We start from the raw sequence: 26,923 nt of genomic DNA, 5'->3' as shown, positions 1-26,923 counted from the left end.
GACTAACATTGGCTGGGCTCTGGAACCAGGCATAACTGAGTTTAAACCTTGGCTTTTCCACTTATCTACCAGCTGTGTGATCTCAGGCAAATTACCTAACTTTTCTGAACATCAGTTTACTCATCTTCAAATATCTATGTAACCAGGTCATTTTGCAGATTGGAAGGTATATACATACTAGCACAGGATAGGACACATGGAAGGCCCTGAGTACATAAAAGCCATAATGGTATTACAAAATAATAATTTCCACCATTTTAGTACGGATATCAACAACAAACCAATTGTGAGTGACTCATTTGCACATCCTATGCCTAGGGAAGCTATATTGAGTACAAAATTGCTTTACCATAACAAGAGGAATCTACTGTATAGCCCTGTATAAAGGGGGGAGGTAATATATAAGCTTACATTATCATCACTGAACCTAGCTTGATACAGCATATGATATACATCTGTGTCCTGTTGGTTCTGACTTGCTTCTCATGCAAGAGTCTCTTAACTCTCTTCTTGGAGATTAAAATCCTTACCTGGTGGGACCCTGTACAACCCTTTAGAATTAGGTGAGATCTGCTTTCTACGAAGGCTCAGACTCCCATCTCAGGCAAGGATTGTGCCTTTCACTGTTTGATAGAGTTCCCTTCACTAGGCCCTTTGAGTTTGCTTCCACTCCTGTGACCTCAGGTAAGTCATCTCTTCTTCCCTGGTCTGTCTTCTCATCCTTAAATGCCATGGTTGGGGCAGCCAGATGATCCCAAGGTAAGCAATCTGAGAAGCAACATGAACTCCAGCACTCCTGACCCCGGTGCTTGGTTTCCCATAGGAGGAGATACATTTACATAAAGAAGAAACTGCTTAATGGAGTTCTGTCTTTCCTCTGAAGTACTCTTACTGCTCCCAATTGCTCTCTCCCTTCTCAAATGAAATCAAATCCCCCCTTTTTCCAATTCTCATTTTGTCAGCAAGCTCTTTCCCCCACTTTACTGGGCCCTGATCCATAATTGGCCTTGTTCACCCATAATACATTGCCTCTTGTTTTTTGCCTGCCAGCCAAATCTTGGACCATCAGGAATTTAATACTGGAAATTCTATTCCTAACATGCGCTTGTCTAGCTTCTTGTCTTACCCAAAACTCTTTTATATTTATCATCTTATTTGATCTTTGCAACAGCTCTGCACAGTAAGATGCTTTCCTGCAATTGACAGATGTAGAAACTGGAGTTTGGGAAGAGTGGGTCTGAAGTTCAGTAGCCAATAGGTGATAGAACCCAGATTATAACTTGCATTCTGACACTTGCCACTCTTAAGATCTTCAAAACCCACATTTCTATATTCTGTCAATATACTTAGGGCTTAGGATAGAGTTTTTCCCCCTTGTGTAACAATATGCTTAAGGGCTTAGGATACTTCTTTCCACATGTTAAGTTTGACTATTGTAATAAAAATAGCTCATCAAATAGAGGTAAAGACGTATAAGAATTTGTCTTCCTTCTCAAAATGCTGACTTAAGTTTGTAGACATTGAAAGCAGAGTGGGACCTTGGAAATCAGCCTATCCAACCCTGAACATTATACAGATGAGTCAGTAAAGCATTTGCAGGAAGTGTGTCTTGCCCGATGTCACAGATCAAGTTCAACCACTACCAGTGGAGCTTTGGGAAAGGTAAATAAACCTCTTGGGACAATGCAAAAAAAAATTTTTTTTAATTTACTTTATTTTATTTTATTTATTTACTGATTTATTTAGAGAGACAATAGGTGAGCAAGGGAGGGGTAAGGGGAGGGGGGAGAGAGAGATAGAGAGTGTCCCAAGCAGGCTCCAAGCTGCCAGCACAGAGTCCACATGGGGCTCAATCTCATGAACTGCGAGATTATGGCATGAGTTGAAATCAAAAGTCAGACACTTAACTGATTGAGCCCCTCAGGCACCCCAGACCAGTGCAAATTTGACCAGACTACTGGCCCACTCCCTCCACTGGAGTATTTGGTCTGTGGCAGGCACACAATATGCTCTGCTTGACATGAAGTGATTCTGCTGAGTCACTTCCAGTGGAGTATCACCCTTCCAGGAAAGTAGATTAGTAAGCTCCTTCTACCTCTTGTGTTTGTCCTTCTGAAGCTTCAAGATGGCTGACTGAGGTACAGCTGGGTTACTGAATAAAAGAGAGAAGACTGAGCTCATACCATCTCTGCCCTGGAAGCAGAGCTCTTGCGTGTTTCCTGGTCACAAGTCCTGCCATCTCTGTCCAGCTACATGGATTCGGGACTCTCTCCCTATAGACCTCTCATGTCTCCAGAATGCTTATCTACCTCTCCACCTGCCTCTTACAGTCCTATCTATTTTATCATAACTGTCGGCTTCTGTGCACTCTCTTGCTTCTCACTGTGGGTCTTGTGTACATTTCTAGTTCATTGGTGGGACAGATCCCATTCTAGCCTCTACTTGGTCTCTTCCATGCTCTGTGTACCTCTTCTGTGCTGCCTGAGGTCTCTGCTTCTTTATCTGTGGAAAGAAACTAACAAACCCTATCTTGCAGGGTTGTAGAGTATGATTGAAACTATAATGGCATAACATCTGACCCTGAAGAGGACCCAAATAATGGTAGCTATTAATGTCTCTTCCCCCGAAACGCAGATGCCTAGAGGTTAAGGACCAGGTCATGGTCATTCATTCATCTTTGTATCCCCTGTGCCTGGGACATATCAACTGCTTAATAATTATCTATAGAACAGATTGGAAGAAAACCATCCTGGCTAACTGTGTCTATGAACATCTGTTGCCCATAGTCTCAGTGGTTCCCAAAATGTTTGCTAGAATGATGTTTTACTCAGTCAAAGCTACCAGTCACATGATGGCCCCTCTTGGTTGTCAAGACTCAACACTGTTACCAAAAGAAAAGGTAACCTTCATGCAAGCTTTCCTTAAACTGTCGTGAGAACAAAGAAAAAAGAAGAAAATGAGCGTCTTTATCGAGGGACATTCTAGAATGTTGAAATCAGATGTAGGAGGAAATGGTTAGAATTGCTGTTTCACAGAGGAGCCTTTTGCTCAAGGGCCTGGTTCTGTGGAGCACAGCACTGATTGGCTCCACACACCCATCACTCTGGCTGTGTGTCAGGCCACTGTGAACATGAGCTGCTTCCCGATAGACAAAAGGTGGAGCATGGGTTGCACAGAGACATGACTTTTGACTCAGCTCAGAGATCAAGTTTGTTCAGAGATTTCCAGTTACCAAAAATAATCTATCCAAGAGCTCCTTTTATGGGTTGAGGGGTAGTAACTGAAGCAACACCCAGAACTCAGCCAGAGCTCCGAAGGTCCACCCTTGGGTCTTGCTTCTGCTGGAGAGGGAGAATAGTAGACCAACAGTAGGCAGCAAGTTCACATGCTTTCCCTCTGGTTAAACAACAACAAAGGAATAGGTATGTGGCAAGAGTGTCGGTTTAGTCATTGGAAATAAAAACAGCAGTAAGCTTTGGTACTTGCTTTAACTCTTATACATTTCTCAATTCATTTCTATATTTAGAAAATGATACTTTTCCAAATCCCACCACTTCTTCATGCCACAGGGCCACTGCCTCCATTCACAAATGGCTCACCATCCTCTTGCCTGTTATATTCCCTAGGGCCTGCGCTCTGAGGGCCCAGAATCCATTATCTAGTTTATCTTTTTGGGCACTTGTCATTTTCTCCCTTGCATTGTTATTCTGTATATAAATCTCTTGTGTTTCCCATCAGACTGCAAACTCCCCAAGGTCAGAATAAGATAACCCTCAGTTCCACCATAGCACATGGTACCGTGCCTTGGCTGTGGGGTGTATCACAAATACTTCTTGAATGAACAAAGAAAAAGTAAGGGTAAATATATCTTGGGACTTGAAAAGCTAAAAAAGTTTTAAAAATAGTGAAAAGATCTCATATAAGCATGTCAAAATAAAATTACAAATTTTATTGTAAGAGGGAAATAATTAGGGGTGACTGGGTGGCTCAGTCTGTTAAGCATCCGACTTTGGCTCAGGTTATGATCTCACCGTTCCTGAATTTGAGCATCGGGCTCTGTGCTGACATCTCAGAGCCTGGAGCCTGTTTTGGATTCTGTGTCTCCCTCTCTGTCTCTGCCCCCTCCCCGACTCGTGCTCTGTCTTTCTCTCAAAAATAAATAAACCATTAAAAAAATTTTTTTAAAGGTGGAGATAATTATTTGGAGTGTAAGGAGGAGCTGCTCTTTTCCTTTAAATATGCCTGGCTAATTTGTGACTCCCTGAAGGAAATGGACCATATCTTTAAATCACTTCAAATGATTTAATCACTAATTATTAAATCATGAAATGATTTCAAATGACTAGGCTAATGCCTAGCACATTTTTGGTATAATTTTTTATTTTATTGTTTTTTTTAAGATGGAAACATCTTTAAAATTTTTTTTTTTTCAACGTTTTTAATTTTATTTTTGGGACAGAGAGAGACAGAGCATGAACGGGGGAGGGGCAGAGAGAGATAAGATGGAAACATCTTTACTTCTTTTGCTTATCAAAAAAGTGTCATATGCTCAATGTAAAGTTTAAACAGTGTAGAAACAAAAGTAAAAAGTGAAAGGTCTACCAGAGTCTGTCTCCTAAAAGGTCATTTACTGATGTTTTCCATAGTTTTAATGCAATATGAATAATATATTTATACTATTTAATGTATTCTATCTGTAATCTGCTTTTATAAACATCAGAATGTCATATGGTCTCATTTGCATAGATATACATAAGTCTCCCTCATTCTGTAGCAGCTGCATAGTTCTCTTTATTACTATGATGGTTGGAACTCCAGGCGGGTTTCAATTTTTGCTAATACAAACCGTGCTTCAGTGAAATCCTTGCACATACATCTTCTTTGACACACGTATTTCTCTGGTTACTCCTAGACATGGGATTTATGGTTCCACAGGTATGAACACTTAACATTTTGATAGATACTGTCACATTTCCCTCCAAAAAGTGTATTCCAATTTATATTCCCAACAAGAAATGAGAAGGCCTGTTGGGTTTACCTACCTTTTAAGTCTTTCTTGGGTATATTTGGGGAAACTTGCAGGCAACATGATTTTAAAATGATACTTTAGGTCAATAAAGTACTCTCTACTTTTCCAGGTATTTTTACATAGAATACATATTCTCCTTTGACCTTCATAATAGTCTAGGATATAAGTAGGGAAGACTTTATTCCTGTTTTAGAATCTCAGCCAAAAAGACTTGCTCCAGGTTTCACTGTGAGTCAGTAGCAGTGCCAAAAGCAGAGCCCTTGAACAGTTTTTCTGAGTTTCTCTTTCCACAAGGTGAAAGGACAAAGCTTGAGAGGCAAAGAGGGCATGGCCATGTGGTGAAGAGCCTCCCAAGGGTTCTGCACATCTTGAATTTACGCCAAAGCGGAAAGAATTACCTGATTGGGGTGTTGAGTTTCTTTGGCTGAAATAAGCCCTCCCTTCTGACCAAGCCAAGCAGGGGAAGGAGGAGACAGGCGGTGTGGTGTGTTGGTGTTGGGCCTGTCATGGAGCCCTGGAGGATGGGAGGTGGGACTTGAAGCACAGTGAGCAGTGTTGCCATGAGCTCTCCTTCCACTCCTTTCACAGATGCATTCAACTTAGAGGATACCAGGGAATTCTCACCACTTTCTTGCTGGGGTCCTCTGAAATCCAGTGCTATTAATTCATTTGCAAACTACCCTACTGTTTCCATTGTATAAGGTTTTAATATTTTTGGAGGTGTAGTTTACTGATCCTTGACAAAGAAAGAATATAAAGTGATCAGTGCTATTGTTAAATAGAAATTCTCATAGGCTATTGAGAGAGGGGTAACTTTGATAGTCCAGAGCTACCTTACTTCTACATAGTAACTTAGGCAGGAAAGTTTCTTTTTACTGAGGTCAGAATGGAAACTTCCATATCTTAACATAGGCTAGCAGACAAGTCAAGGAGGAATACTTTGGAAAACACAGTTCTTTGTTCCATGAATACCTTTATGGACAAGGACTACTCTGTCTAATATTATAGCTTCTGGCTAGCCACACGAGGCTGTTGGCTGCTTAAAATGTGCCCAGTATGACTGAAGAGCTGATTTTTTTTTAAACAGTATTTGTTAAAGTTTCTTTATTTAGAGAGAGAGACAGAGACAGAGCATGAGCAGGGGAGGGGCAGAGAGGGAGAGGAAGAAAGAATCCCAAGCAGGCTCTGCACTATTAGTACCCGACAAGAGGCTGGATCTCACAAACCATTTGATCATGACTTGAGCTGAAATCAAGAGTTGGACACTTAACCAATGGAGCCACCCAGGTGCCCCCTGAATTTTTATTTTATTTAATTTTAGTATTTATAATTTTTTTAAGTTTATTTATTTTGAGGGAGTGAGAGAGAGCAGCATGACTGGGAGAGAGAGGGATAGAGAGAATCCTAAGCAGGCTCCACACTGTCAGCGCAGAGCCCAAAACCGGGCTCGGACTCACAAACTGTGAGATCATGACCTGAGCCAAAATCAAGAGTCAGATGCCTAACCAACAGAGCCACCCAAGTGCCCCTAATTTTAATATTTAAATCTAAAAACTGACAATTCAGTTATTGGAAAACTTTTAAGTAAGTTTCAAATGTTGGAATATGAAAATACTTTTTTGTTTTTTGTTTTTAATGTTTATTTATTTTGAGAGAGAGAGAGAGAGAGAGAGAGAGAGAGAGAGACAGAGAGCAAGCAGGGGAGGAGCAGAGAGGGAGACACAGAATCTGAAACAGGCTCCAAGCTTTGAGCTATCAGCACAGAGCCTATCTCAGGGTTCAAACTCACAGACACTTAAACGACTGAGCCACCCAAGCAACCCTATCTTGTTTTTGTTTGTTTTTGTTTGTTTGTTTGTTTGTTTGTTTGTTTTGAGAGAGCATGTGATGAAGGAGGCAAGAAGGGTAGAGGGAAAGAGAGAGAGAATCCTAAGCATGCTCCATGCTCACTGGGAGCCCCATGCAGGGCTCAATCCCAGAACCCTGGGGTCATGACTTGAGTTCAAATCAAGAGTCGGACATTCAACTGACTGAGCCACCCAGGCACCTCTGAAAATACTTTTTAGTGGTAAATTTTAGGAGATCTAAAAACCAATCAAGTGTTTCTGATGAAAAGTTAGCATCTGGATTGAGATATACTTTAAGTATGAGATAAACACTGACTTTTTAAGGCTTAGTATGAAAAAAAGAATATAAAATAGCCCAATGATTTTTTATATTGATTATTGTTTAAGGGATAATATGCTGGATACAATTAACTCAATAAAATATAGTATTAAAATTAGTTTTACCTGTTTTGTATTTTTACATTAAGAGATTTTTTTTTAATGTTTATTTATTTTTGAGAGAGAGAGAGAGAGACAGAGACAGAGTCCAAAGAGGGGAGGGGCAGAGAGAGACAGAGACACAGAATCTGAAGCAGGCTCCAGGCTCGAAGCTGTCAGCACAGAGTCCGACACAGGGCTCAAACTCATGAACTGTAAGATCATGACCTGAGCTGAAGTTGGACACTTAACTGACTCAGCCACACAGGTGCCCCTATTTTCACATTTTTTTTAACATGGGTACTTGAAAATAGGAAATTTCTTGGGCATTCACTCATCCATTCATTCACCAAATGTTTATTAAGCACCTAATATGTGCCAACCACCGAGGAAGCTAATTAGCTACAGCACTGAAAAAGAGCTACACATTGGATGAAACTATACAAATATATATGCCATTCCATCTAAGTGTAACACTCCTTAAGATAAATACTAAAATCACTGCTGTTTTTTCCCTAGCTTCATGAATTTAACTTTCACTTCATTAGTTTACAGTCATTTTTGTTTTCTAATAGATGTATTTAAAGCTTTGATTTTCCCGTAAGTACTTCTTTTGCTGCATTCCAAAGAGTTGAATTTTCAAAACTGTTAGTTTTTTTTATTAAGATTATTTCTTTCTTTTAAGTTTATTTATTTATTAAAGAGTACATGCATGCATGCAAGCATGAGTGGGGGGGGGGGGTGGGCAGAGAGAGAGAGAGAGAGAGAGAGAGAGAAAGAAAATCCCAAGCAGATTCCATGCTGTCAACATGGAACCCAATGTGGCGCTTGATCTCAGGAACCTTGAGATCATGACCTGAGCTGAAATCAAGAGTAAGATGCTTAACAGACTGAGACATATAGGAACCCCTCAAAACTATTAGTTTTAAATGTTTTATAATTTCTCTTGAATTTCATCTTTAAATTATGAACTATTTGGAAGTATTCCATTTAGTTTCAAAATACATGGGAGAAATGGTTTGGATACCTTTTTATTGGTGATTTTTTTTAAGTTTATTTATTTATTTTGAGAGAGAGAGAGAGAGAGACTCCAAGGGGAGGGGGGGCAGAGAGAGAGAGAGAGAGAGAGAGAGAATCCCAAGTAGGTTCTGCACTGTCAATGCAGAGCCCGACAAAAGGCTCAAATTCATGAACCATGAGATCATGACCTAAGCCAAAGTCAGATGCCTAACTGACTGAGCCACCCAGACACCCCTACTGGTGATTTCTAATAATCACTAATATTGCACTGTTTTCAGAGATGGTGGTCACTATGGTGTTGATTCATTCAAATGTATTGATACTTCCTTTGTGGCCTAGTGTGATCAGTGTGAAAATATTCCATTTGTGCTTGAAAAAACTGTATGTTGTTTATTTGATAGGTGCAGGAGCCTTTATGTTACTCACTAGAGTTAACCATTTTTAAATGGTTTGTTCAAATTTGGGGAGCCTTAATTTTTTTAACTGTTGGTCTGCTTGATCTGTTAGGTTCTGAGAGATACGCTTTAAAATCTTCTGCTATACTGGGGTGCCTGGGTGGCTCAGTCAGGTAAGTGTATTGGGGCACCTGGGTGTCTCAGTCGGTTAAGTGTCTGACTTTGGCTCAGGTCACAATCTCACAGTTTGTGAGTTCGAGCCCCATGTCATGCTCTGTGCTGACAGCTTGGAGCCTGCTTTGGATTCTGTGTCTCCCTCTCTGCCCCTCCCCCCACTCATGTTCTGTCTCTCTCTCTCTCTCTCTCTCTCTCTCTTTCTCTCTCTTAAAAATTAATAAACAGTAAAAAAAAATTTTTAAATCTCCTGCTATGGTTGTAGATTTATCACTTTACTCCTGTAAATCCATCAATTTTAGCTTTGTATATTTTAAGACTATATTATTAAGTAGTTATGATTTCATAATTTTGTATCTTCTTGGTGTTTTTCTTTCTTCATTTACATAAAAAATTTTCACCTTAAATTCTGTTGTGTTTGATATTAGTATTACCAGAGAAGTCCTCCTTTAATTTGTATTTAATGATGTATCTTTTTCTATTCTCCACTTACTGATATCTTTTGCTTGAGATATGTCTCCTTTAAATGGAACTTATGGCATGGGCACCTGGGTGTCTCAGTCAGTTAAGCGTCCAACTTCTGCTCAGGTCATGGTCTTGCAGTCAGTGAGTTGGAGCCCCACATCAGGCTCTGTGCTGACAACTCAGAGCCTGGAGCCTGTTTGGGATTCTGTGTCTCCCTCTCTCTCCGCTCCTCTCCCACTCATGCTCTGTCTCTATCTCTCAAAAATGAATAAATGTTTAAAAAAATAAATGGGAATTGTGGTAGATTGTCTTTTGTTTTTCCAATCAAAGACTCTTTCATCTGTTTACATTATTGTGATTACTAAAATATTTGGATTTATTTCTAGTATCCATTTTTGTTGCTATTCTTATGTACTCTTAATTCCCCTTCACTTCTCTTTCTCCTGTTCTATCATGCTAGATATTTTAAATTTGCCTTTCAGATCCACTGTCCATCCAACTGTATGCCCAGGAAGCTAACCTCAATGGACTAGCAACATACCCCCTTCCCCTTTGGCTTTTGGTTGGGTTGAAGCCACAGCAGGACATTGGAGGACAGGCAGAAAGGAAAGTTGGGCTATTGGTTCCACCAGCTCCCTTTCTGCAGGTCTGTGTTCCTCTGATGGATACCACAGCATATGTCAGGCAGGCTTCTCTAACACATACAGCTCTTGCTGGTTACCAGTAACTCTTCCTTTGCTTTGGTCCTTTAGATCTAACAGAACTGAAGATCCCCATTGTTGTAACACAGACTCTTTCACCTTTCCTTTTTGGTTTCTCACAACCCTTTGTAAATAATAAAGAAAAAAAATCTTTGAACAAACTCTTTACAGTTATCCCTTTTAAGTATGCAGTCTGTTTCTGGCCAAATCCCTGACCCATATACCTACTCTCTAATGGATAGATTACATTTTCTTAAAATTCTTTGTGGAAGAGAATACTAATTCATACAAGCCCTACTGATTGGCATGGACTTTTTCTCAAACATGTTATTTTCATGTTCTTTTCCTCTGGATACAGGAGAAGTAACAAACAAAAAAATATTTAGACTACTTTGTCGATGGATTGTAATATTTATCTCTAATTTCTTGTGACTACCAAAGCATATATCCAAACCCTTCCATAATACATTCCTGTGGGCCAACCTCTGAGATACACAGAGGAGATTCAGGAAGGAATGGATTGTAACTCACCATCTGTTAATCAATCAATAAATGTTTATCGAACATTTACATGAAAGGTCTTGCATTAGGTATTGGGAAGGAGGGCAACATGTTAAATGTTGGGAAAATAACTAAATCACCAGAACTCTTAGATGTATTTTCTCATTTTATCTCTCATTTCATTTATAAGGTAGAGATTATTGTTGCCTAATTGACAGATGAGATAACCAAGCCTCAAAGCAGTTCAAGCAACTTACCTGTTCTCTTACAACCACTATGGGACTGAGCCAGGCATTTTGCCCAGATCTCAATCTCAAGACCTGTGCACCTGTGCACCTATTTCTGTGTCCATAAATATGATTTCAGAGAGCTTTGTATCTGGGAGCAGATAAGATATAAACAGATGAACAGTGAGGTCATACTACAAGCACTGTCACAGGTAGCTTTTGTGGGCTGACATGGGATGAGAAGGCTTTGTGGAGAAGGATGGGACAGAGCAAGTGGCAGGGAGAGGAGTCCAGTCCAGATGAGTGACAAGAGCATGGACCCAGGTAGGTTTCACTCCATTCTGACTCTGCTGTCAAGAACAAATAGGACACAGTATCCAACTTTTCAGACACCCTTGGCTTGTTTCCATTGTGTTTATGTGTTTTCACCTCATTCCTTTTATCTGAAGCTGGGAAATGTTGAGGTGGAGAAATGTGTTGTTTGAAGTGATATCCCTTTTTTTCCCTTGGGCTGGGTTTCCAGCAAAGGGGTGGGAGAGGGCTGGAGTTACTGAGATCTCTGTCTAAGCAGAGACAAGAAGGGCAACATGGAATCAGGGTAGCGTACAGAGCATGTAAAGATGTGGTAACTCAACCAGCGTTTCTAGAATGCCAACAACATGCTAGCTTGTGGTGGGTAGATTGCAGTGGGTTGAGAAGTAGGTTAGAAGCAAGGCAAGTGACAGTTGAGTGTCCGACTTCGGCTCAGGTCTTGATCTCGCAGCTCATAGGTTCAAACCCCACATTGGGCTCTGTGCTGACAGCTCAGAACCTGGAGCCTGCTTTGGATTCTGTGTCTCCCTCTCTCTCTGCCCCTCCCCTACTCGTGCTCTGTCTCTCTAAAATGAATAAATGTTTAAAAAAAAATTTTTTTAAAGCAAGGCAGGTGATGCACTTTTGAAGTAGAGGGGCAAGAGGGACAGAGAGGGGGCATTGGTTGGCAAGATGGAAGGACCCCCGAGCCATCATTCCCTGTCCCTACCTCACATGGTCCCAGGAAGGGAACCACAAGTGAGCTCTGAGCTGACACCGGCCCCAACTGTGGCAAAAAGCAACCCCAGGAAGCACTGTGGTGAACACACAAGACGGTGAATCAGGAGAGCTCTGCTCATTTCCTTTTTCCTCCAGGCTTGTTACACCCTCTTAGGTCAAATCACATCACCACCTTAGTCCTGGAATTCCCGCTCAAAGGGGAAGTGGTATACTCCTGACCATGTTTCTGCCCAGCGAAGGCACTCACATGCCTGCAGACCACAGGCAAAGGCCCTTGGGTGGCACCTAGTTCCTCCTGTTTCCCCCAACAGCATCTGGGGTGGGAATTGCATGAGGTGAGGAGATGGGCACAGGAATAAGGCTACATGTTCCAACTCAATACAAAACACATACATCCCAAGTAATACACCTTAGCCGTAGACAAAAATTTTAAATACGTCTTTAAAAAGCTAAGACCGTTGCGTCCAAGATTCGCTACCCAAACACAACCACTGCAAATATTTTGGTGAATAGCTTTGGAAAGAATGCCTTCCTTTCTACAAGACATATTTTCTCAAATGTCTATGGGTAAAGTTTAACACACATGCATTTATTTAAATATAAATATTAACCATGTGCCCCTCTCTCTAAAACCTCCCTCAGTTTTCACTCTGTATCACTGGTTCTTGGGTGGGAAAGGGACTAAGGAGGAAAGAAGAGAACCATTTGCATTCGGGCCCCACAGAAGTTCTGGAAGAAGCTGCTCTCCCAAGTGCCAGTGAGAAGTAAAGAAATAGTGGGAGACTAAGAAATCTGGCTCCCTCCCTTACCCTCTGTTGGCCTAGCCCTGGGGAGAGGGGGGAATTTAGGTGGAGGCAGAGGTTAACACAAAACCAAACAACAGGGCAAATGTGAGGGAGCTGGATTACCTCCTTCCAATCAAAGACCCCCTCAGATGGCTCTCAGTTGGAAGGAAAGTAGGTAAGCTAACACAGAGTTGAATCTACCAATTCATAAGTCAAGTGTGATTGACAAATAGAAATATATTTCCTGAATGGTCCCCAAAGTACATTGCTTTTGAAAAGTGTTGTCACTCCAAAGAATCCTTAACTGGCTAAGTATTCAGAAACGTAAGGTAATATATTTGGTCATTGCATCTTCCTGGGCTAACCCAGTGTTTCAAAATTTCTGGCTCCATCACATAAGCAATATGGGCTGAATGTGGAGACAAAGGAAGTGCCTCAGGGAAATCAAAGATGAAAAAGATCTATTTTTTTCAAAGGCCTCATTGTCTACTGTGGATATGGAAGAAATGCACAAATATCAGCCACACAAGGCACAAGACAGGCACAGACTCTGAGCCAGACTATTGCATTTGAACCCTGGTCCACCACCATGCGAGGACCATGTACAACACAGCCAGCCCCTCCAAGCTCCCTAGGGCATAGTGATAGAACCTGCCTCTGGGGGTATGGGAGGTTTAAAGGATAAAAGCACACAAACCCTTGGCAAGGACAAATGTGCAGTAAGTGCTTACCACAGCTCCTGAACATGTGAGGCTTACCAGAAAGAAGTGACCAGACCCAGGAAACACTTCTTGCAAGAGATAGGCCTTAATCTTTGGAGAGGTTCTGATGGCACAGATGGAAAGGGTAGGATTCAGAAGCACAAGGCTTGGAGATTGAGGTCTATGGAGAACAGTCTGAAGAGAGTGACTAGAACATTTGCCTCAAGCTTTGTGTCAGACAGGCATGAGTAGGAGTCAAGTCAGGAAATCAGGGACTAAAATGCTGGCCTGAAGAGTCTGTGCCCAGTTTGGTAGGAAATGAGGAAATACCAAAGGCTTTGAGCAGAGGATACCAGGTGCAGATGTCGTTGAGTAGGAGTTATCAGGCAGATAGAGTGGGATGGGGAAGATGTGATGGATGTGGGGTCTCAGGAGGCCAGCGTGGAAATCCAGGGCATCAGTGGGGGTGGAGTGCAGAGTGATGTGGGAGGGATATTGCAGGGGGCAGGGCCAGCTTCAAGGGTAAGCGACTTTCACAGTCACATAAGATTATGCTCTGAGGTACCCTGTGCTTGTTTTAATGTTCTGCTGTCACTGTCTTGAAACTCTTGAGTTTTGAAAACAAAGAGCCCCACAAATTGTGAACTAGGTCTCACAAATTACATAGCTGTTCTCGGGAGAGGGGTATATAGGATGGGCAAAATATTTGGGCATGGAGTGAAGCAGAAGAAAGGAGTCATTCAAAGAGTTGTGGGAAATTTTGGCTAACAAATGAGGGGTAAGGAGTGAGAATGGTGTTTGTGGAGAGAACACATTGTGGGATGCACCAGCTATCATGGGGAGGTGTCTGAAAACTTGTTGGGAATTTGGTCTCAGAGCTCAGAAAACAACTTTGAGATTAGTTACTTGAAAATCATACCCTCTCATTAACCTTTTTTTTCAAACACTAAAGGATTGTTCTACTTTATTTTAATGAGATACATTATTTTTTAATTAAAAAATTAATAAAAGCATTCATTGAATAGTGAGAAGCTTTAGAAATGGGTGTAGGATAGAGGCATTAAGAAAGGTCAAGGGGCTGGTCACCTGGGTGGCTTGGTCGGTTAAGCGTCTGGTTTTGGCTGAGGTCATGACCTCACGGTTCATGAGTTTGAGCCCCACATCAGGCTCTGTGCTGACAACGAGGAGACTGCTTGGGATTCTCTCTCTCCCTCTCTGCCCCTACCCTGCTCGTGTGTGCTCTCGCTCTCAAAATAAATAAATAAACATTAAAAAAAAGTCAAGAACCTCATCTGGAATTCTATTACTGTGGGCTAAATTGTGTTCCTCCCTAGCATTCATATGTTGAAGTCCTCGCCCCCCAATATGTCAGAATGTGACTATTTGGAGTTAGGGCCTTTATAGAGGCAATTGAGTTAAAATGAGGTCATCAGGGTGGGACCTAATCCAATAACACTGGTGTCCTTCTGAGAAGAGGAGATTTGGACACAGAAAAACAGAGGAGGGAACATGTGAGGACACAGGGAGAAGATGGCCATGTCCAAGGAAAGAAGGAGGCCTGGGGAGAAATCATCACTGCTGACATCTCATTCTCAGACTCTACCCTCTGAGACAGTAGAAAATACATTTCTGTTGTTTGAGACCTCCAGTCTGTAGCACCTTGTTACAGCAGCCCTGGCAAACATAACTGTCTTCCTTGAGAAGAACAAGAAGTAGAAAAATCCTTGGAGACAAGCTAGAAGTGGTCAGGGGTGTGGTGGGAGAGCCGCAAGCGAAGCCATAAAAGCGAAGAATAGCTCAAGGATGAGGAGTGGTTTTAGTTGTCAGCAGGCCTTACAGAAAGGTGCTGTATTTTAGTATGAGGAAGTCACTAATGACCTTTGAAGGGTATCATTCACGCAGTAGGGGAAAACCAGTTACAGTCAGTTTGGGGGAGTGTGACCTGATGGTCTACGGGCAGAGAATCCAGAGAATCCTTAATTTCAAAAAGTTTCAGTATGAAAGGCAGGGGATGAGATAGGGCAGTAGCTTGACAGGAAACCGGAATCAAGGGAGGGATTTGTTCAGGGTGAGATTTAGGGAGCCCTGGACAAGCATGGCTATAGAAACCCCCAAGAGGGGGACCCAACACAGCATGTTGTACCCAATTTACATTTGTTCAGTGAGTGAGAAGGAAACTCACAGGGACCAGGGAAAGGGCACAAAGCCCAGTTGGGCAGCTGACCCACACACAGCACTGGCTTGGCACGGTATCTGGAGGAAGGAGAAGGAAGGGATCTTTGTGCTGCTCCCTAATTCTGGCAGCCCCTGAACTGTGCCTCTCCGTTTAGCTCCACCAGGTTCCTGTAAGGAGCTTGAGACCTGGTTTCCCCTTACTTCTGTCCCTTTGGAATTCCCCTTGCAGATTTGCAGGGACGGGACTGTCCTTCCAGTGGCTGGCACACAGGCGTGTGAGAATCTGTTCCCCCAGGACTTTCCAGCGGCAGAGCAGAGAGGGTCCTGTTGCAAAGCAGACAGTGAGACTGACTTGCAGACCTTTGGGATCCTCAGTGTGCAGAGGGTACACAGAGCTGCTTCCTGGGCCCAGTCCCCAGCAGTTGTTTTGTTTTCTTGGGAATTGGTGCTGAATCTCCAGGAAGCCACAACCTCAGCCCCAGAACCCCACTTCCCTTTGGCCAGAAGTTTACAAACTTTTAAAGAAAGTACTAGACCCATCTTTCAAACAATATCTTAGAGAAATCCCTAAAATATCAGGGGGATAACAGAACATTTTATTAGTATACATCTCCATTATAACTTCAGACTTCTTGTAATTGCATATGGTGAAGCCAGCCAAAGAGAATTACAGGTTGTTTTAATAAATGGAAAAAATAGAAATTGTGGTTAAGGGGGCACCTGGCTGGCTCAGTCAGTGGCGTGTGCGTGGAGTGAACTTACAGCCCCTTGATCTGAGGGTTGTAAATTCAAGTCCCATATTGGGTGTAGAGATTACTTAAAAATTAAATATTAAGGGGTGCCTGGGTGGCTCAGTCGGTTAAGCGTCCGACTTCGGCTCAGGTCATGATCTCACGGCTCATGGGTTCGAGCCCCGCGTCAGGCACTGTGCTGACAGCTCAGAGCCTGGAGCCTGCTTTGGATTCTGTGTCTTTCTCTCTCTCTGCCCCTAACCCACTCACATCCTGTCTCTGTCTCTCTAAAAAATAAATAAACATTAAAAAAATTTTTTTAATTAAATATTAAAAAAAAATCATGGTTATGGAAACCATTGCAACCTAATAAAGCTTCAGGCTTTAGTTTATTTCTGGTATCTGCTTTGGTCACATTGTAAAGAAATTCCTAATTCACACAGATAAACGGCTATAAACTGTTAATAGTTTTAAAAGGAACCAGCCTTATAACCTGAGATTTAACCAGAAAATGGCAGAAGATTTATTCAGAGTGTTTACAAAAATGATTTATCCTTGCAACACACTTAGCCTATTGATCTGCAGTATGTCATGTGTTTGTAAGTAACATATTTGAATCTATTATGTGAAGTATGAAAAATAATTTAACAATCTTTTAAAAATAAAATTTGAATCAAATATTTGTGGAAACCTAAATAGAGCTTTCTATGAGATATAGATGGAAGTCCAGTACCCTAAGCACCACATAGAACCCCAACCCCACTACCAACCAACAAATGTTTACTGAATGCCTACTCTGTGACAGATCCTGTACTGAGCAGGAGATACAGAAAAAAAAACCCACATCATCCCTACCCACAAGGGCACTGGGCTGGAAGATGAGATGGACTCAGAGAAATTCCATCAAGTGTAGGATGTTCAGGAAGTTCAGGAGACAGGCACTTGTTGGACCTGGGGAAGTGAATAAGAATAAGGGTACTTTGCAAGGATGGAGAGCAGGCTTCTAGAGGCTGTACACTCTATGCTGGGGGTAATCAGGAATTGGGCAAAGATGGGCAAAGAAAAGTCCCTTAGAAGTAATGCCAGGAGACATCATGTGAGGAAGTGAACTAGCACAGAGTATGTGCTGGTCTCAAGCTGTATGAGATGGCTATATGACATGGTGGGAGCGGAGGAGACAGCCTCAGAAGGCCAAGTTGCCAGGTCATGTCATGGAACAGGGCTTCAGGGTAATAAAGAGGTACCTTCGCTCTAACCTACAAGTAATGGACAGCTGTTGAGGGGTTTAAGCAGGAGGGTGCTGTAGTCAAATCTGCATTTTTAAAAGAGCCCTTCTATGGAATGATCCCATTTATGGAGGCAAGGAGACAACTTCAGAGATTAAGAGTGATGGAGGCTGAGCCAGGGTGTGGCAGTGAGGAACAGAGAGAAGCAGGTGGCCTTGAGTAATATTTAAGAGGCAGAATTGACAGGACTTGGTGATTGATTTGTTGGGGGAGCAGGGTGGGTGTCACAGATGAAAGAGAGGGAGGAGTCAAGGAAGCCCCTCTACAAAAGTGTCCAGCTCAGGTGGCTGACTATAGAGTAAGAATGTGAGCCCAGGTCCTCCGCTTCCACAGCTCTTCAGACTGATAGTATGAGAGGAAGCCTGGTCAGATCAGTCGTCTGGTTGAGAATCATCATCATGGACGTAAATCCAAAGGAAGAGTCCAAAGCCATTCTAAGCCCAGGTGAGAGGGTTGATCATTCTTGGAAGTTTTGCTTATAATTTGCTGAGAATGAATGAGCAATCAGTGTGTAATTCATTGGTTGATGAGAGTAGCCCCACCAAAGCTGATTTCTACAAAGAATACAGTTGCAGAATCTAGTTGCTTTCTTTTTAAACTACAAAATCCACATAATAATCACATCAATACAGAAGCAAACATGTTTTCCTCTGGGTTCTGCTCATGGGGCAGTAATATATTTTCCAGATAAATCACAATTGCAATGAGCCACACTGGGGAAAATACTGAATGTATGAACTTAAAAGCAAGGAAAAATAACAAAAGTGAATCTGCCTTAGTATGACTGCATTCCTATGCATTTCGCAGAACTTGGTTATATTTGTTGGTAAAGTGGCAATCACAGAGGGAAAATAAAAATACTACATAATCAGATTGCTAAAGGGTTGGAAGGGGAATGGGTGGGAGAGTTTATGTGGTTTTTAAAATAGGAAGTTCTACCCTAAAGTGTGTCATTTCTGAAGTGAAGGAAGTTCCGATAGGCTATTAGAAGAGCCTGCACAATAGCATTTTGATGTTTTCCACACATTATATTTCATGACAGTAAACACATGGCTTTTCACCAAATCACACAGTGTTATTTGGATACAAAGTGACTAACACATATTCTAAGGTTGGCTGCTCTGGGATTTTATGAAGCCAAAGAGAAACTACTGTTTAGCCTTGTGAAAGACATGATTGGTTGCATTATCAATATATATTTTTTTCATTTAAAATGCAGCCTTTTTCAGGAGTGCCTGGGTGACTCAGTTGGGTAAGCACCCAATTCTTGATTTTGGCTCAGGTCATGATCTCACAGTTCACGAGTATGAGCCTCGCATCAGGCACCACACTGACAGTGTGAAGCCTGCTTGGGATTCTCTCTCAGCCCCTTTCTCTCTGTCTCTCTCTCTCTCTCTCTCTCTCTCAAAATAAAGAAATAAACTTTAAAAAATGTAGGTTTTCAAAATTTTAAGGAGACTCTGAAATTGTGAGGGCAATGGCAACAAAGAAATGTTGGTTATTAACATTATGGGAAGGAAGCATGGTTTGAATGATGATGAAGGACTGGTTAAGAAGAGGAACTCTCGGGGCGCCTGGGTGGCGCAGTCGGTTAAGCGTCCGACTTCAGCCAGGTCACGATCTCGCGGTCCGTGAGTTTGAGCCCCGCGTCGGGCTCTGGGCTGATGGCTCAGAGCCTGGAGCCTGTTTCTGATTCTGTGTCTCCCTCTCTCTCTGCCCCTCCCCCGTTCATGCTCTGTCTCTCTCTGTCCCAAAAAAATAAATAAACGTTAAAAAAAAAAAAAAAAAAAGAGGAACTCTCAAGGTCATACAAAATCACTGAGATACTCTCTATTCAGACCGTCTACTTACCAGGTCATAACTGAAACAGGCCCATATTAGTCCCCAGGCAAGAAGCTCAGCTGACGTGGAAATGCCACCCTGCACAAACATCTGCAGCAGTGCAGGCTGCCCGAGCTGATTTCACCATACGTGGCTCCAGTGTACTCTAGCTTTGACGTTCCTACCACCACCCAGGGGAGAGGGGAAGACCTGAATGACCCAGTGTCCCTGTGTGTGGATCCTGATCTCAGAAGCTTCTCTGAACCCTCCCAGAGCTTGGGAACTCCCTCAGAAGGTGACAAAGCAATTCTTTAGGGAGGTAGGGGAGGGAGGAAAAAGAGTCAAGACTGCATCATTATTTTTACCAAATGCTTAAGAGGATACTGGCCCATACTTTGTGTTTGCATTCAGAGCTAATGTTTTTGTTACTAAAGGTAAAGTTTGGCTATTGCAAATTATCTGATATTGTATCGTTGCTCTCTAAAGAGGAGCCTGCAAAAAGTGGGGGAGGGTGTTCCTGTGTATGGTGATAAAGACCATGGACTCTGGGTTTGAATCCTGAGACTCATTGGCTTTGTGACTTGGGCAGGTCATTTACCCTCTGGGTGCCTTGGTTCCTTCTCTGAAGAATGGGGGAGAGTAATGGACAGGGTCCTTGTGAGGCCGAAGTAAGTCAGCACTTGTAAAGGCTGTGCAATAGATCACTTGGAAAGCCTGGATATCCAGTTCAACACACATCTCTGTGTCAGGCACTGGCTGACCCTCCCAGAGAGTCCAACTTGGGAGCCAAGGAAGGCTACCCACACGTCAAAATCCTCTTCCGTCTTCAGCCAATGACTGGGTGTTCCTTCTCCACCCCCTCTGATTCCTTTTCAAGCTTAACTCCTCAGCTCTTCTCTTGAGGAATTCCTCAAGGCTTGCTCCAAGGCCCTCTTCTGTCTCTGTCTTCTATTCTTATCAGCTATCTTATCCACAAGCATTATGTCCATTGCCAGCCACACATACTCTGTACTGGGTTCCAGACCCAGGTATCAGCTGCATACTTGGAGGGACCCCCCAGATGCCTCAAAGGTACCACAAACTCAGTAAGTGAGAAGCCCAGCTCATACCTTTTTTTTTTTTTTAAGAGAGCATGTGTGAGAGCAGAAGAGGGGACAGAGAGAGAGAGAGAGAGAGAGAGAGAGAGAGAGAGAGAGAATCTTAAGCAGGCTCCATGCTGAGGGTGGAGCCCCATGTGGAGCTCAATAATACAGTCCTGTGATCATGACCCGAGATGAAATTAAGAGTCGGATACTTAATTGACTGAGCCACCCAGGCACTCCAAGAAGCCCAACTCATACTTTTTATAAGCACAACTGCCCCTTTTCTAGGGCAACCCAGTTCAGTGATTGACATAATCATCCATGAAGACCTAAAAGGGGTCTTCACTTTCCCTATCCAGTTTACCCACAAACCTCATTAGTTCTGCTTTTCAAACATCTCTTGCTTGAATAAATCTGCTCACTTCTTTCCATCTCTACCAGGATGACCCTGGGCCAATTTTCTTGCTCAGCTATTGCCTTCTAACATTGAGCACAAAATATGGGTTGGGGAAATGCTTAACATGTATGCTGAGAAATTCATTAGTTTCCTTTAATGTTAAGCGCTATGAAGAAAAACATAGCAGGGAACATGGCCAGAGAGTCACCCAAGAGGGTGGTTGGGGGAGGCCTTTCTGAGGAGGTGTTATTTGAGGATCTTGAGGAAGAGGATTTCAGGACTGTCTCAGATTCACATGTCTTGAGATAGGAACAAGCTTGAAAGGTTAAGGGGTTGGAGGTGATCACAAGCTGGAGGTAGTAGGGAGAATGGGGAGATGGAGTGGGGAGGTCTGTAGAGGCCAGATCCTGTGTGGTTTTGGAGACTGTGGGCGGGAGTTCAAATGTAATTCCAAATGCAGTGGGAAGCCACGGGTGACCTAAGCAGATCCATCAGCTCTCAGGGGAGTTGGTTGCTCATACCAATTGCTCCAGCCCCATTGGTTCTGTGTCTGATAGAGTAGGGACACATAGAACACTCTATGTTCATCAGATAATTGATGGCTCCTGAAATCCAGTTTGTTATTTTCTACAATCAAGGGTGTCCTCCAGGGCTGGTTGGCACAGTGATTGTGTCACCACCCTCACAGATCTGCAGACCAGAAACATAGGGGCATCTTGACTTTCCTCTTCCCCAGCACTTTGTCACCAACTCCTGTTCGCTCTACCACCTAAGCATCTCTCAAATCTGTTCACCTCACATTCTTAGGTAGGAAGTAACAAGTTAAACTTCCCCATACTGGCTTCAGCAACACCACTATCTGTGACCCCTCAATCCAGGGTCTAGTTATTCAGAACCTGAAAGGTGGCCAGACCTGGCTCTATCAGAGACTTATGTTCATCCTTCTGGAAGGTGTGGTTTGGTGAGCATGTGTAGGAAACCTGGACCTATGGCTTATGGCTCTTTATACATCAGCCAATCATCTATTGTTTCTGGGTTTGCTTAAGCTTATTTGTAAAATAGGTGTAGTGATATTTGCTTTATTACTTTCCTGTTGGGATAAAATACATAGCTTTTAGGATGAGAAACATCACATCCATATTCAGTGTGAAGTGTTGTTAAGACTGAGGCCAGGATTCCACCAGGAGCCTGAGGCTCACTCTTGGGGTGGGGAGGGGATGCCAGCTGCAAGGCAGTGGTTTTCCTGCCTGACTCTAGAGTACCTGCAACCTCTTACAGGGCCTGAGCCGTTGCCCTGCTGGTAAAGGTTGGTGAGGCGTCTCCAGGCCTGGTGGAAACCTGCCTGTGCACAGCTGGACCGCATGGCACCAGGATCTCAAAGCATCATTGTGTCGCTTGCCATTTATTTCCAAAGATAATCTTGTATTTTCCCCTGAAATCCAAGTTTGTCGTCACTACTTGCAGTAGAAATGAAACACTGTCTTGGAGCCACCAACTCATGGCCCACACAGAGAGCCCTGGGAAGTGACTGCCTGAAGGCACCCTAAATCCTAGGACCTCAGGCCTCACTTTGACAATTTAGCCAAGTCACCAAAGTGCCTACAATGATGGGTTTGGTGGACAAGTGAAAATATTCTAAGATAAAAACAACTGTAGAAGCTTTTCTCTTGGTAACCAGAGTGGATGTGCACAGAGTGGAGCCAAGTAGAAGAGGGAAAACTGCTCCATGCACAGCCCTCTCCTGCCCTTGATCCTGCCTCTTGGCTCTCACCCATTCCCTTTGGACCACACTGACCTCTTCCATGCACTCTTCTGCTCCACACTGACACTGGTACAGTGTTCTCACTTGTTCTCTTTTGCATTGTCAAGAAGAACAAACTGTCCATCTTCTGACTTTCCTCCAAGTCACATTCTAGCCCATTTAAACAAATGAGCTCTCTGTGATGCGTTCTAGACCTTTTGTCTAAACCGAGGCACTTGGGGGCCAAGAGGGAACACATATCATTTCAGTATTTGCTCAGTGTTGCCAGGACTTTTACCTATGAAGTCCCGTAGTCCCTAGCACCCAAGGAAGGGTGTAGCAATCACCCCCTCCCCCTTGCAGAACTTCATTGAGAATTTGGGCAGCATCCCCAGGATGACCCAGAGTCAAGATGCAAACCTGCTTTCTCAGGGAAGAGGTAAGCTAGTGATTTTGTTTACAAAGAATCTTGGCTTTTTGCCCTTGTTTTAAACTTGTACCCCATTGAGATGAGATGGTTCAGTTACGCTTTCTTGGCAGCACTTAGCCACTCAGCTTATACTATCTGCTACTTCCCTGGGCATGCCCTATTCCTTGCTCAAGAATTGTTAGCCTGTATCCTGTTTCAATAAGATAAGTTACCTTATTATCTCTGATCCAAATTCCCTGTGGCCAGCTGCTCAACTCTCTGTGATAATGTGAACAATACTTACTTCTGTTCTCAGTTGCTGATCTTTTTTAAAAAAACTTTTTTCATGAAAACAAGAGTCCGTTTTCACAGGTGGGGAGCTGTGGCCTTTTTCTTCTAAGGTCTGCATCTGCCAGCAGAAGGACAAGACTGACAATGCTGTCGGGAGCTCAGGGGCCGGTGCTGTTCCAAAGACCTCCATGAAGCATTCAGGCAAATGAGGAGGAGTCCTGGGCACTGTGTAAAAACTCATGCAGCTGGCTCTTTATAATAGCCCCAGATTGGAAGCTACCCAAATGCCCATCAACTGTAGAATGGGTAAATAAATTGTGGTGTATTCACACAATGGAATACCCGCCAACAAAGAGAATGAACTATAACTACATGCAGCAATATGGATGAATCTCACAGACAAGACATGGTGTGAAAGCACCCAGACACAAAAGAGAACATACTGTATGATTCCATTTATAGAAAGTACAAAAACAGGCAGAACTCATCTATGATGTTAGAATTAGGATACTGGTTACCCCTGGCAGTGAGAGAATAGGATTTCTGGGGGCAGCTTATATTCTGTGTGTGTGTTTTTTTTTTTTTTCATCTGAGCTTTGGTAAAACAAGAGTGTTCAGTTTGTGAAAATTCATTCAGCTGGACACCTGTGATATGAGCATTTCTCGGTATGGATATTATCTCCAATGAAAAAAAAAATTTTAAGCGAAACAGTGGGAGCCGGCTTTGTCCAGATACCTTCTGATGGCTCTGTTTCTTAGTTCTATTTAACTGGTGACAATGCATAGACGTTTCTTCTGAGACAGAGTGATCCCTTGAGAAAAAACAGGTAGCCATCTATGACTTATCTTTTTTTTTTTTAAATGGTAGACTCACATAGGAGTCACACCTTAATTATCCTGTGAATGTAACCTGACAGTCTTATTCTTTAGTTGAACTAAGTTTACGAACTCAAAAGAGCATTATACCTTTTTGCCTGATCGCTGGCACAACAGGGTTGATCTTAGGTTCTTTTTTCTTGTGATTAGATTTTGAATTTTTTTTTACATGTTTTTATTTTTATTTTTATTTTTGAGACAGAGAGAGACAGAGCATGAGCAGGGGAGGGGCAGAGAGAGAGGGAGACCCAGAATCCGAAGCAGGCTCCAGGCTCCGAGCTGTCAGCACAGAGCCTGACGCCGGGCTCGAACTCACAGACTGTGAGATCATGACCTGAGCTGAAGTCAGACACTCAACCAACTGAACCACCCAGGCGCCCCTAGATTTTGAATTTTGAATTATAGAAATGCAGGTTTTCCTGGGGAAAATGAGAGAGAAAAAAAGATGGAGATCCTGCACTGAAGTCTTCTTTAAATATTCATAATAATTCTTGATAAAATGTGTTAATTATTTTAAAAACAGAAAAGGATCTTTTGGTGTCCTCTAGGAGTAGCTTATTGGCAGCAGCTTTGAGTGAAGAACAGATCAGAAGAAGTCGCTAAAACCCTTTCACCCTGCTAAGCACCTCTAACAGTATCACATTAGGTCTCTGAAATGAAGTTCCATTATTCCTGGATAGTGTTGTAGTACTTTTTAGGTGACTGGATGAAAAGTTAAACCCTTGATTTTGTGGTTTTATTTTTTTTATTATTATTTTATTTATTTATTTTTGGGACAGAGAGAGACAGAGCATGAACGGGGGAGGGGCAGAGAGAGAGGAAGACACAGAATCGAAAACAGGCTCCAGGCTCCGAGCCATCAGCCCAGAGCCTGACGCGGGGCTCGAACTCACGGACCGTGAGATCGTGACCTGGCTGAAGTCGGACCCTTAACCGACTGCGCCACCCAGGCGCCCCTGATTTTGTGGTTTTAAAATAAAGTTTTGCTGAAATATAACATTTATTCAAGACATGCAGGGTGAGTCACTGCAATTGTTGCTAGCAAGGAACTTGTCATTTTAGATCTAGTATTGATGGTATTTTATTTAATTGATATATTCTAATGTGCCTGCACATTTTTTCTCAACACAGCTCAGAGTCATAATAAGGAGACATTTTCTCTTCAGAACCCATCCTCTAGGGCTGCAGGGACACAGTTCACATTTACAGGAAGACAGTTTCAAATGGCTCTCGCAAAAGCCAAATTCGGTTTCCTTTTGTTGCTTCCATGTTTCCAAGCTCCTGGGCCTGAGTTAAGACCTACCTTTAAAAAAAAACTACATCTCTTCCTTTGGTGCAACATTAACTCCTTGAAACATACTCCTCTCAAAGCTGTAACACGCTTACCTTAAAAAGCCCTCGTCCTTGGCCTTTCTCCAGCTCTCCTGTCAAAGACAGGCTGTCTTTCAGAAACAACTATTTGGAAGGGTGGGTTCTAAAGTGTTAATCATTAACTCCAGAGCTTCTTGATGAAGAAAGAAACAAAGACTACAGGCTTAGGTCACCACGAACCTCAATGAAACTTCTGGAACCATGACCAACCTGGAAATCTGAGTATCAGCATCAGGCCCAGAAGAGAAGAGAAACGGGAAGCAAGGACAAAACAAACAACTGGACTTCACAGAGCAGCAGCGTAGGCATGATTGGTTACATCCAGAGATGTGGCTCAGCTCCTTTCAATCCTTTCTAGCAAACAATGCATACTTGGGCCCAAACTCCAAGAGGCCTCCATATTGTCTATATTTATTTCAAGATTTGCCTTCTCTTAGAAAGAACAGTATAGATTCCTAGGTAAGTCTCAGTGCCTCACCAGTGATTTTTCCACCAGTCTGAGAGGAAATGGCAGTGTCTGGAAAAATAGTATATGGAAAAGGGCCTCTGACAGGAACAGTAAAACCCTTCATTTAAAAAAAAAATTATTTTTTAATTTACATTCAAGTTAGTATATAGTGCAACAAGCTTAATGCCCCTTACCCATTTAGCCCATCCCTCCCTACAACCCCTCCAGCAACCCTCTGTCTGTTCTCTATATTTAAGAGTCTCTTGTGTTTTGTCCCCCTCCCTGTTTTTATATTATTTTTGTTTCCCTTCCCATATGTTAATCTGTTTTGTATCTTAACGTCCTCATATGAGTGAAGTCATATGATATTTGTCTTTCTCTGACTAATTCCACTTAGCATGATACCCTCTAGTTGCATCCAGGTAGTTGCGAATGGCAAGATTTCATTCTTTTTGATTGCCGAGTAATACTCCATTGTATATATATGTCACATCTTCCTTATCCATTCCTCATTGATGGGCATTTGAACTCATTCCAGCATTGATAACGCTGCTATAAACATTGGGGTGCATGTGCCCCTTTGAAACAGCATCCCTGAAGCCCTTGGATAAATACCTAGTACTGCAGTTGCTGGGTTGTAGGGTGGTTCTATTTTTAATTTTTTGAGGCGCTCCAAACTGTTTCCCAGACTGGCTGCACCAGTTTGCATTCCCACCAGCAGTGCAAAAGACATCCTCTTTCTCTGCATCCTCACTAACATCTGTTTCCTGAGTTGTTAATGTTAGCCATTGTGACAGGTGTGAGGTGGTATCTCACTGTGGTTTTGATTTGTATTTCCCTGATGATGAGTGATGTTGACCTTTTTTTCATGTGTCAGTTGGCCATCTGGATGTCTTCTTTGGAGAAGTGTCTATTCATGTCTTTTGCCCATTTCTCCACTGGATTATTTGTTTTTTGGGTGTTGAGTTTGATAAATTCTTTATAGATTTTGGATACTAACT

The 26,923-nt window shown here is 42.6% G+C and overlaps 1 long non-coding RNA gene across 1 annotated transcript in view; it reads left to right on the top strand.

Annotated features, from left to right (window-relative positions):
• Positions 1–25,946, top strand: part of LOC147582567 (uncharacterized) — a 60,434-nt gene extending 34,488 nt beyond the window's left edge. The window contains exon 4 of the long non-coding RNA XR_015249288.1: positions 25,235–25,946. This is a non-coding gene — a long non-coding RNA (uncharacterized LOC147582567). The remainder of the gene's footprint in view (positions 1–25,234) is intronic.
• Positions 25,947–26,923: the final 977 nt, after the last annotated feature.

The sequence above is a fragment of the Puma concolor genome, chromosome A3 (genome assembly GCF_028749965.1).
Source record: "Puma concolor isolate L17-30 chromosome A3, mPumCon1.1.hap2, whole genome shotgun sequence".
In the NCBI taxonomy this organism is placed as follows: Eukaryota; Metazoa; Chordata; class Mammalia; order Carnivora; family Felidae; genus Puma; species Puma concolor.
Note: the sequence above shows the minus strand (reverse complement) of the source record. Positions and strands in the feature narration are given on the sequence as shown.